Source organism: Schistocerca piceifrons, chromosome 3 (assembly GCF_021461385.2).
Source record: "Schistocerca piceifrons isolate TAMUIC-IGC-003096 chromosome 3, iqSchPice1.1, whole genome shotgun sequence".
NCBI lineage: Eukaryota > Metazoa > Arthropoda > Insecta > Orthoptera > Acrididae > Schistocerca > Schistocerca piceifrons.
This window is the reverse complement of record NC_060140.1, coordinates 192490252-192499552: the sequence shown is the minus strand read 5'-3', so window position 1 is coordinate 192499552 and position 9301 is coordinate 192490252. Positions and strand designations below refer to the sequence as shown.

The 9301-nt window shown below is 37.5% G+C and overlaps 1 long non-coding RNA gene across 1 annotated transcript; it reads left to right on the top strand.

Moving 5' to 3' along the window:
* The first annotated feature begins 1009 nt into the window (after positions 1–1009).
* On the top strand, positions 1010–1321 carry LOC124789661. The gene is made up of 2 exons (XR_007016150.1): positions 1010–1083; positions 1196–1321. It is a non-coding gene; the product is annotated as an uncharacterized LOC124789661 (long non-coding RNA).
* Positions 1322–9301: the final 7980 nt, after the last annotated feature.

Genomic DNA, 9301 nt, shown 5'->3' with positions numbered 1-9301 from the left:
TACTTGCATAATTTAGAGATACGGAGTCATGGTCAGAGAATGGGAACACTACAACTTCGCATGTGTTTTCAGTGGTCTTGAAGTTTACAAAGATGTTATCTAAACATGCTTTGTTTCTTGTGGGCCTGTTATTAACATGATGTAAATTGTATTGTCTTAGCAAGTTTTCCAGATCTGCAACACTACCCTTACATTTAGTAACATCAAAATCAGCATTCACATCACCTCCTATTGCAATATCATAATGTAGCCATTTAATATTACTTAATTCACTCAATAACATGTCCATTTTTTCTAAAAATATGTTAATGCTTCCCTTTGGTGATCTGTACATGGATACTACTATTAGCTTATGACTATTAATGATTATACCCGTAACTTCAAAGTGCTGTTCATCACACAAGGAATTTAGGTCTAGTTTGGTTATTGTACAATTGAGTGACTGGTTGGAATAAATTGCCACACCACCTCTAATGTGCTTTTTCCTACAGTAGCTATTTACTATACTAAAATTGTCAGATTTGGCAACTGCAAGTTCATTCTCATTAGCCCAGTGTTCACTCAGACAAAAAATATCAAACTGGTTATCAAGTCCAAACTCATTTATGATAAGTTCTTTATCTTTCAGTCCTTGGACGTTAAGGTAACATATTTTAAGATCCATGCTCTTATTGCTAACACACTGAACACTATGGTGATTGGTTTTCAAACGTTTTTCAGGGCTTATCTTTTGGATTTCTGCCTCTTGTTGCCTTTTACTAAAAAATTGTTCACTTGGAGTGGTAGCACGTCTACTGTCGTATACCTACTCTTCCCTCCTTGTGATGATATTGTAGATGAAGCTGCTACTAGAGGAATTGATGTAACTGCTGTTATGGAGTCTGGAGGCACTGTTGTGGCATCTGGTGACTGAGGAGATAAGGTGGTTGCTTCTTCTTCTGCTGCTGTTGAGTCTTGCTGATGAAGTGTGATAGGTACTGCTGCTGCTGCTGCTGTACTCATACTCATACTTCTTCCGTTTTTTTTTTTGCTGATTGGCCTGACTTACCATTTCTTTGCATGTTATATTCTTTTTTAAAAGAGGTACGCAGGTTTTGCCACCTGCTTTGCACTTTGTTCACTGAAAAAGAAAACATATTGTCTTCAACTGAACACATTTGCAAATTATTCATACGATATTTTCATTTTTTCACAGATGTTTGTCAACAGGAAACAGCTTCCAGTCATTACACTTCGAATATTTACTTGGTGCTACGACTGTCAGAGAAGTAGTGACACATGTGATAAGTTATGGAAATACCTCCAACCTATTTATATGCCAGAAAAGACTAAATTGGCAAATTGGCTAAATGTAGCACAAGGATTTTATGAAGGAACGCATTTTCCAAATTGTTTGGGAGCCATTGACGGAAAACACATACATCTAAAGAAATCAAACGCCAGTATTCTAATTATAAACAATTTTGTTCAATGATACTAATGGCGATTATGGACAGTAATTATTGTTTCTCCATGGTCGACATAGTAGCTAATGGCAGTTGCAGTGACTCCAAAATATTTAAAAATACTGCTTTTTGGAGACGACTGTCAAATAATAACTTAAATATTCCAGAAAGAACTCAGCTACCAGACGAGACAAATGGAACAGCAATGCCATAAGTTTTTCCTGCTGATAAGGCATTTACATCGTCAGAATACGTGTTAAGGCCGTATGCAAAAGAAATTTGACACATCTGGAGCGAATCCTTAATTGTAGACTATGTACAGCTCGCAGAATGGTAGAGTGTGCTTTTGATATTCTCTCAAATAAGTGGAGGATATTACATCGACCTCGACACAAATCCTGAGTTTTGTGAAAGCATTTAAAAACGTATTGTGTACTTCATAATTTTGTCAGGCAGCATGATGGCAAACAACTTGAAGACAAGGATAATATTCCTGCAGATTACTATTTTTTGGATATTTCAGCAACAAATGAACGTGCTACACAATTGGCGCAAGATAATCGGAACTCTCAACATTCCTGGGGATAAAGGTCACATGAAAAGTAGAAAGATTCCAGTCTCAACTGGAAAAAGTGTCCCCCTTGCAACTACTACCAGTAGCAGAATAGAGGAGAATGTCGGTGTTACAGCAGAAACCGCTTCACAAACACCTAGCCACCAATCAGGAAAACGTAAAAGAAAACAAATTTGGTATTCTAAGAGAAGTGAAGATCTTTATACACAAGACTCTTATGGCGAAGAATCCTGGGAGTCTTACAGGAAGAGATGTCTTCAGGTAGTAGAGTATGAAGAAGATGAGGAAAACTTACAAAATTCTCAAGGACCACAAATTAAACCAGTGAAGAGAAAAATTGGTGGTTTTGTGATCTTTCATTATGATGATCATCTGGATCCAGGTGCTACTCAAAATTTTAATGAGCTGGCGGTACGACTAAGCCAAAAAAGTCATGGAAATGGCCATCAAAACCAGATTAACTCTTTTATGGATGGAAAGATATTGTAGGAGGCATAGATCCACCAGATGTGGCGAATAAAAGGGGCTTTTTCCAAATTCCTGAACTGAGTGGTGTTGAGTGACAATGCTGAATTGTGTGGTAATTAGGTTATGGTACCTAGATTATATAAAGATGATATATTTTTAGTGAATATGGTATATCCAAGAAAATCTAAGAATAATTTTGTAATTTTGAAAAATAAATACTGTATTTTTATGTGGATTTTTTTCTGTTTAATAAATCTAAAAATTGAACTTTACTATGTGCCTAACTTTACTATGTGTCTAACGTTACTATGTGTCTAACATTGTGCCCCATACAATTTGTCCATTAGAATTAAATTGATTTTGAAAGTGCAGCAAAGTAACCCGCCCATATGAGAAACCTTGCCCCACTTTTAAAAATTGTGTAACTCATTATGAAATAAAAATCCAAAGACCTCTTCACTCAGACATTATTCCTTTGTGCTTTAGTTAACTGCTAGGAAATTATCAAATCTATTTGTTAACGCCAATGTAGGTATTTCCAAGCATCAGTACAAAGTGTCTAAATATTGGAGCAAAGTAGCCCCAATTTATGGTAGATAGAATAAGTAGACAGAATATAAGTTGTTTGTTTGTGAAACTTGTTATTTATAGAGCCAAAAGATGAATCTGTTGAAGTTCATGAAATGTAGTTAGATGTGCGTATATGTTAAGTGACTTCATACAATATTATTAAAATTGATAAAAAGTAAACAATGTAAAGTTACACAAGTATAGCAAACTCGCAGTTATGTGGCTTGCAGATTATCTGTGTGTATTTCAGTGTCTTTTTAAAACTGTAAGGACAAAAAGATGAAGCATCATAATTAGAACAAAACAATTTTTCCATTTTAAATTCTCTATTGAGCATTTACTGGTAACGGATGTATTACTGCCAGGCACTCTGTGAGACCGAATTGTCCACGTCCCTTGTTCCTGAAATGTTTTTCCTTTCCCATTTCATCTCCTCTGAATTCCAGAACTCTAAACTTCCAGCATTCTTCATTAGGCCAATGTGTTATTACGCACACTAAGGCATTAAAATTCATTGATGTGGTGCTAGAGTGTTGCTGGACTAAACTTGTTTGATACACGGATGTTTTAAAACCATCATTGGGAAAAATATAAAAGAAACATTGAAACAAAAAATAGTTGTTCCTTTACTGAAAGTACAGTACATCATACAAAATGCAGACAAAATTTGCTCAAAAGTAACCCTTGCACTGATCTTTCACTTCATATTGCATAGTGTAGGTGTGTAGACAAGTTTAGAAAAACAGTACGTGTGGCAGAAAGTTCTTGCAACAGCCACTAGTTCATGAGAAATTTGAGTACAATCATATCGCATTATAATGTGCAGTATCCTGTAAATGTTAAAACTTGACTATGATCATTACACTGTAGGCTATGAATTGCACATCATAACATGACATGGTTCAGCTTGTATGATGTTGTTGTTGTTGTTATTGTTGTTGTGGTCTTCAGTCCAGAGACTAGTTTGATGCAGCTCTCCATGCTACTGTCTCCTGTGTGAGCTTCTTCATCTCTGAGTAACTACTGCAACTAACATCCATCTGAATCCGTTTAGTGTATTCATGCCTTTGTCTCCCTCTACAATTTTTACCCTCCACGCTTCCCTCCAATACGAAATTGGCGATACCTTGATGCCTCAGAATGTGTCCTACCAACCAATCCCCTATTTTAGTTAGGTTGTGCCACAAATTCCCCTTCTCCCCAATTCTATTCAGTACCTCCTCATTAGTTATGTGATCTACCCATCTAATCTTCAGCATTCTTCTGTAGCACTACATTTTGAAAGCTTCTATTCTCTTCATCTCTAAACTATTTATTGTCCATGTTTCACTTCCTTACATAGTTACACTCCATACCTTTCAGAAAAGAATTAATGACACTTAAATCTATACTCGGTGTTAACAGATTTCTCTTCTTCAGAAACGCTTTCCTTGCTGTAGCCAGTCTACATTTTATATCCTCTCTATTTTGACCATCATCAGTTATTTTGCTCCCCAAATAGCAAAACTCCTTTACTACTTTAAGTGTCTCATTTCCTAATCTAATTCAATCAGCATCATCTGATTTAATTCTACTACATTCCATTTTCCTCACTTTGGTTTTGTTGATATTCATCTTATATCCTCCTTTCAAGACACTGTTCATTCTGTTCAATTGCTCTTCCAGGCCCTTTGCTGTCTGTGACATAATTACAATGTCATCAGCAAACCTCAAAGTTTTTATTTCTTATGGATTCTAATGGCTACTCCAAATTTTTCTTTTGTTCCCTTTACTGCTAGCTCAATATACAGATTGAATAACATTGGGGATAGGCTACAACCCTGTCTCACTCCCTTCCCAACCACTGCTTCCTTTTATGCCCCTCGACTCTTGTAACTGCCGTCTGGTTTCTGTACAAATTGTAAATAGCCTTTCCCTCCCTGTGTTTTACCCCTGCCTCCTTCAGAATCTGAAAGAGAGTATTCCAGTCAACATTGTTAAAAGCTTTCTTTAAGTCTACAAATGCTAGAAATGTAGGTTGCCTTTCCTTAATCTATCTTCTAAGATAAGTTGTAGGGTCAGTATTGGTATGCATATTCCAAAAATTCTATGGAATTCAAACTGATCTTCCCGAAGGTCAGCTTCTACCAGTTTTTCCATTTGACTGTAAAAAATTCGTGTTGGTATTTTGCAACCATGACTTATTAATTTGATAGTTCTGTAATTTTCACACCTGTCAACGCCTGCTTTCTTTGGGATTGGAATTATTATATTCTTCTTGAAGTCTGAGGATATTTCGCCTGTTTCATAAATCTTGCTCACCAAAAGGTAGAGTTTTGTCATGTCTGGCTCTCCCAAGGCTATCAGTAGTTCTAATGGAATGTTTTCAATTCCCAGGGCCTTTTTTTGAATTAGGTGTTTCAGTGCTCTGTCGAATTCTTCACGCAGTATCACATCTCCCATTTCATCTTCATCTACATCCTCTTCCATTTCCATAATATTGCCCTCAAGTTTATTGCCCTTGTATAGACCCTCTATAAGCTCCTTCCACCTTTCTGCTTGCTCTTCTTTGCTTAGGACTGGTTTTCCATCTCAGCTCATGATATTTATAGAGGTGGTTCTTTTTTTCCCAAAGGTCTCTTTAACTTTCCTATAGGCAGTCTCTGTCTTGCCCCCTAGTGATATATGCTTCCACATCCTTACATTTGTCCTCTAGCCATTTTGCACTTCCTGTCAATCTCATTTTTGAGACGTTTGTATTCCTTTTCACCTGCTTTATTTATTGCATCTTTATATTTTCCCCTTTCATCAATTAAATTCAATATCTCTTCTGTTACTGAAGGACTTCTACTAGCCCTGGTTTTTTTTACCAACTTGATCCTCTGTGGTCTTCACTGTTTCATCTCTCAAAGCTACCCATCCTTCTTCTACTGTATTTCTTTCCCTTGTATTTGTCAATTCTTCCCTAATGCTCTCTCTGAAACTCTCTACAACCTCTGGTTCTTTCGGTTTATCCAGATCTCATCTCCTTAAATTCCTACCATTTTGCAGTTTCTTCAGTTTTAATTTACAGTCCATAACCAATAAATTGTGGTCAGAGTCCACATCTGCCCCTGGAAATGTCTCACAACTTAAAACCTGGTTCCTAAATCTTTGCCTTACCATTATATAACCTATCTGAAGTCTTTCAGTGTCTCCAGGCCTCTTCCAGTTATACAACCTCCTTTCATGATTTTTAAACCAAGTGTTAGCTATGATTACGTTATACTCTGTGCAAAATTCTACCAGATGGCTGCCTCTTTCATTCCTTATCCCCAGTCCATATTCACCTTCTACTTTTCCTTCTCTTTCTTTCTCTGCTATCAAATTCCAGACCCCCATGACTATTTAAGTTTCATCTTCCTTAACTATCTGAATAATTTCTTTTATCACATCGTACGTTTCTTCAAGCTCTTCGTAATTTGCGGAGTTAGTTGGCATATAAATTTGTACTGCTGTGGTAGGTGTGGACTCCATGTCTATCTTGGCTACAATAATGCGTTCACTATGCTGTTCATGGTAGCTTATCTGCACTCATATTTTTTTAATTCATTATTGAACCTACTTCTGCATTATCCATATTTGATTTTGTATTTATAACCCTGTATTCACCTGACTACAAGTCTTGTTCCTCCTGCCACTGAACTTCACTAATTCCCACTACATCTAAATTTAAGTTACCCATTTCCTTTTTTTAAATTTTCTAACCTACCTACCTACCCACTTAAGGGATCTGACATTCCATGCTCTGATTCGTAGAATGCCAGTTTTCTTTCTCCTGATAACATCCTCTTGAGCAGTCCCCGCCTGGAGATTCAAATGGGGGACTATTTTACCTCTAGAATATTTTACCCAAGAGGACGCCATCATCATTTAAACGTACAGTAAAGCTGCAGGCCCTTGGGAAAAATTATAGCTGTAGTTTCCCCTTACTTTCAGCCATTCGCAGTACCAGCACAGCAAGGCCGTTTTGGTTAGTGTTACAAGGCCAGATCAGTCAGTCATCTGGACTGTTGCCCCTGCAACTACTGAAAAGACTGCTGCCCCTCTTCAGGAGCCACACATTTGTCTGGCCTCTCAACAGATACACTTCCATTGTGGTTGCCCCTATGGCATGGCTATCTGTACCACTGAGGCACGCAAGCCTCCCCACCAATGGCAAGGTCCATGTTTCATGGGAGGCTTGTATGACATATCTCTTAAAAATACTTTACATGTTATTTCCAGCACAGTATGCTTGCTAACCTCATTTGGGTAAAAATAAGCTACATGACAACATGGAAAATGATTATTTTAATCTGGAAAAAACCTTGAATTTTAAAGTTAAGATTTGGCAGCCACCCTGCACATAGTGACATTTGAGAAAATTGGTGTAGTTGTATGAGATACTAATGATAAAGTCAATGTGATTGCAAACAGAGTTGATAATTTCTTTTCTTTTCAAGAGAATAGTCCAAAGTTATATGTCATTGCTGACCCAAAAGTTACAAAAAATGAGTGCAAATCTGTTGTGCTTGATTAGACGACATGAACTCATGAGACGTGATCAAAATGCTCAGGAACAAGTATGTGTCAGGTTTAAAATTCAGTGATGTCAGTCTCACTAGATGTATTATATTTGTTAAAGGAAAAATCATGTCCACTCCCGTCGCCAAATGACAAGGGAACTCAGACAAAATACTGGAGTTAATAAACTTTGATGTCTGTGGGCCAATGAAACATCTCGAGGTGCTGTGAACTTTTTGTTATCTTTATAGGTAACTACAGCAGATGGTGTTAAGTCTCTTTCCTTCAACATAAATGAGAGTTGTCGACAAATATGTTGAATTTGGAAACCTAGCTGATAATCAGACTGGTTAAAAAATCAAATCCTTTCAGTCAGACAATGGTAAGGAGTACTGCAATGAAAGAATGGACTTCATCCTCAGAATGGCAGGAATACAGTGGTGTTCAACAGTTCCGTACACACCGCAGCAGAATGGTATTGCTGAATGAAAGAATCAATCGTTGGCCAAATTGGTTTGTTGGATGCTGCTCAGGCAGGAAACCCATCTACATCTATATCTACATGGTTACTCTGCAATTCACACTTAAGTGCCTGGCAGAGGGTTCATCGAACCATTTTCATACTACTTCTCTACCATTCCACTCTCAAATGGCGCATGGGAAAAAGGAACACCTAAATCTTTCTGTTCAAGCTCTGATTTCTCTTATTTTATTATGATGATCATTTCTTCCTACATAGGTGGGTGTCAACAAAATATTTTCACATTCAGAAGAGAAAGTTGGTGATTGAAATTTTGCAAATAGATCTCGCCGCAAAGAAAACCGCCTTTGTTTCAGTGACTGCCACCCCAACTCGCGTGTCATATCAGTGACACTCTCACCCCTATTGCGCAATGACAGAAAACTAGCTACTCTTCTTTCCACTTTTTCTATGTCCTCCATCAATCCTACCTGGTAAGGATCCCACACCGCGCAGCAATATTCCAGCAGAGGACAAACAAGTGAAATGTAGACTGTCTCTTTAGTGGGTTTGTCACATCTTCTAAGTGTTCTGCCAACAAAGCGCAGTCTCTCTTTCGCCTACCCCACATTATTATCTATGTGGTCTTTCCAGTTTAAGTTGCTCATAATTGTAATTCCTAGGTATTTAGTCGAATTGACAGCCCTTAGATTTGCGTGATTTATTGTATACCCAAAATTTATTGGATTTCTTTTAGTACCCATGTGGACAACCTTGTACTTTTCTTTGTTTAGTGCCAATTGCCGCTTTTCGCACCATACAGAAATTCTCTCTAGATCATTTTGTAATTGGAATTTATCATCTGATGATTTTACTAGACGGAAAATTACAGCATCATTTGCAAACAATCTAAGGGGACTGCTCAGAGTATCACCTAGGTCATTTATGTAAATCAGGAACAGCAGAGGCCCTATGACACTACCTTGCAGAACACCAGATATCGCTTCTGTTCTACTGGATGATTTACCATCTGTCACTATGAACTGTGGCCTCTCTGAGAGGAAATCATGAATCCAGTCACACAACTGAGACGATACTCCATATGCATGCAATTTGATTAATAGTAGCTTGTGAGGAATGTTATCAAAAGCCTCCTGGAAATCTAGGAATATGGAATTGATCTGAGATCCCTTGTCAACAGCACTCATTACTTCATGGGAATAAAGAGCTAGCTGCGTTGCACAAGAACGATATTTTCTG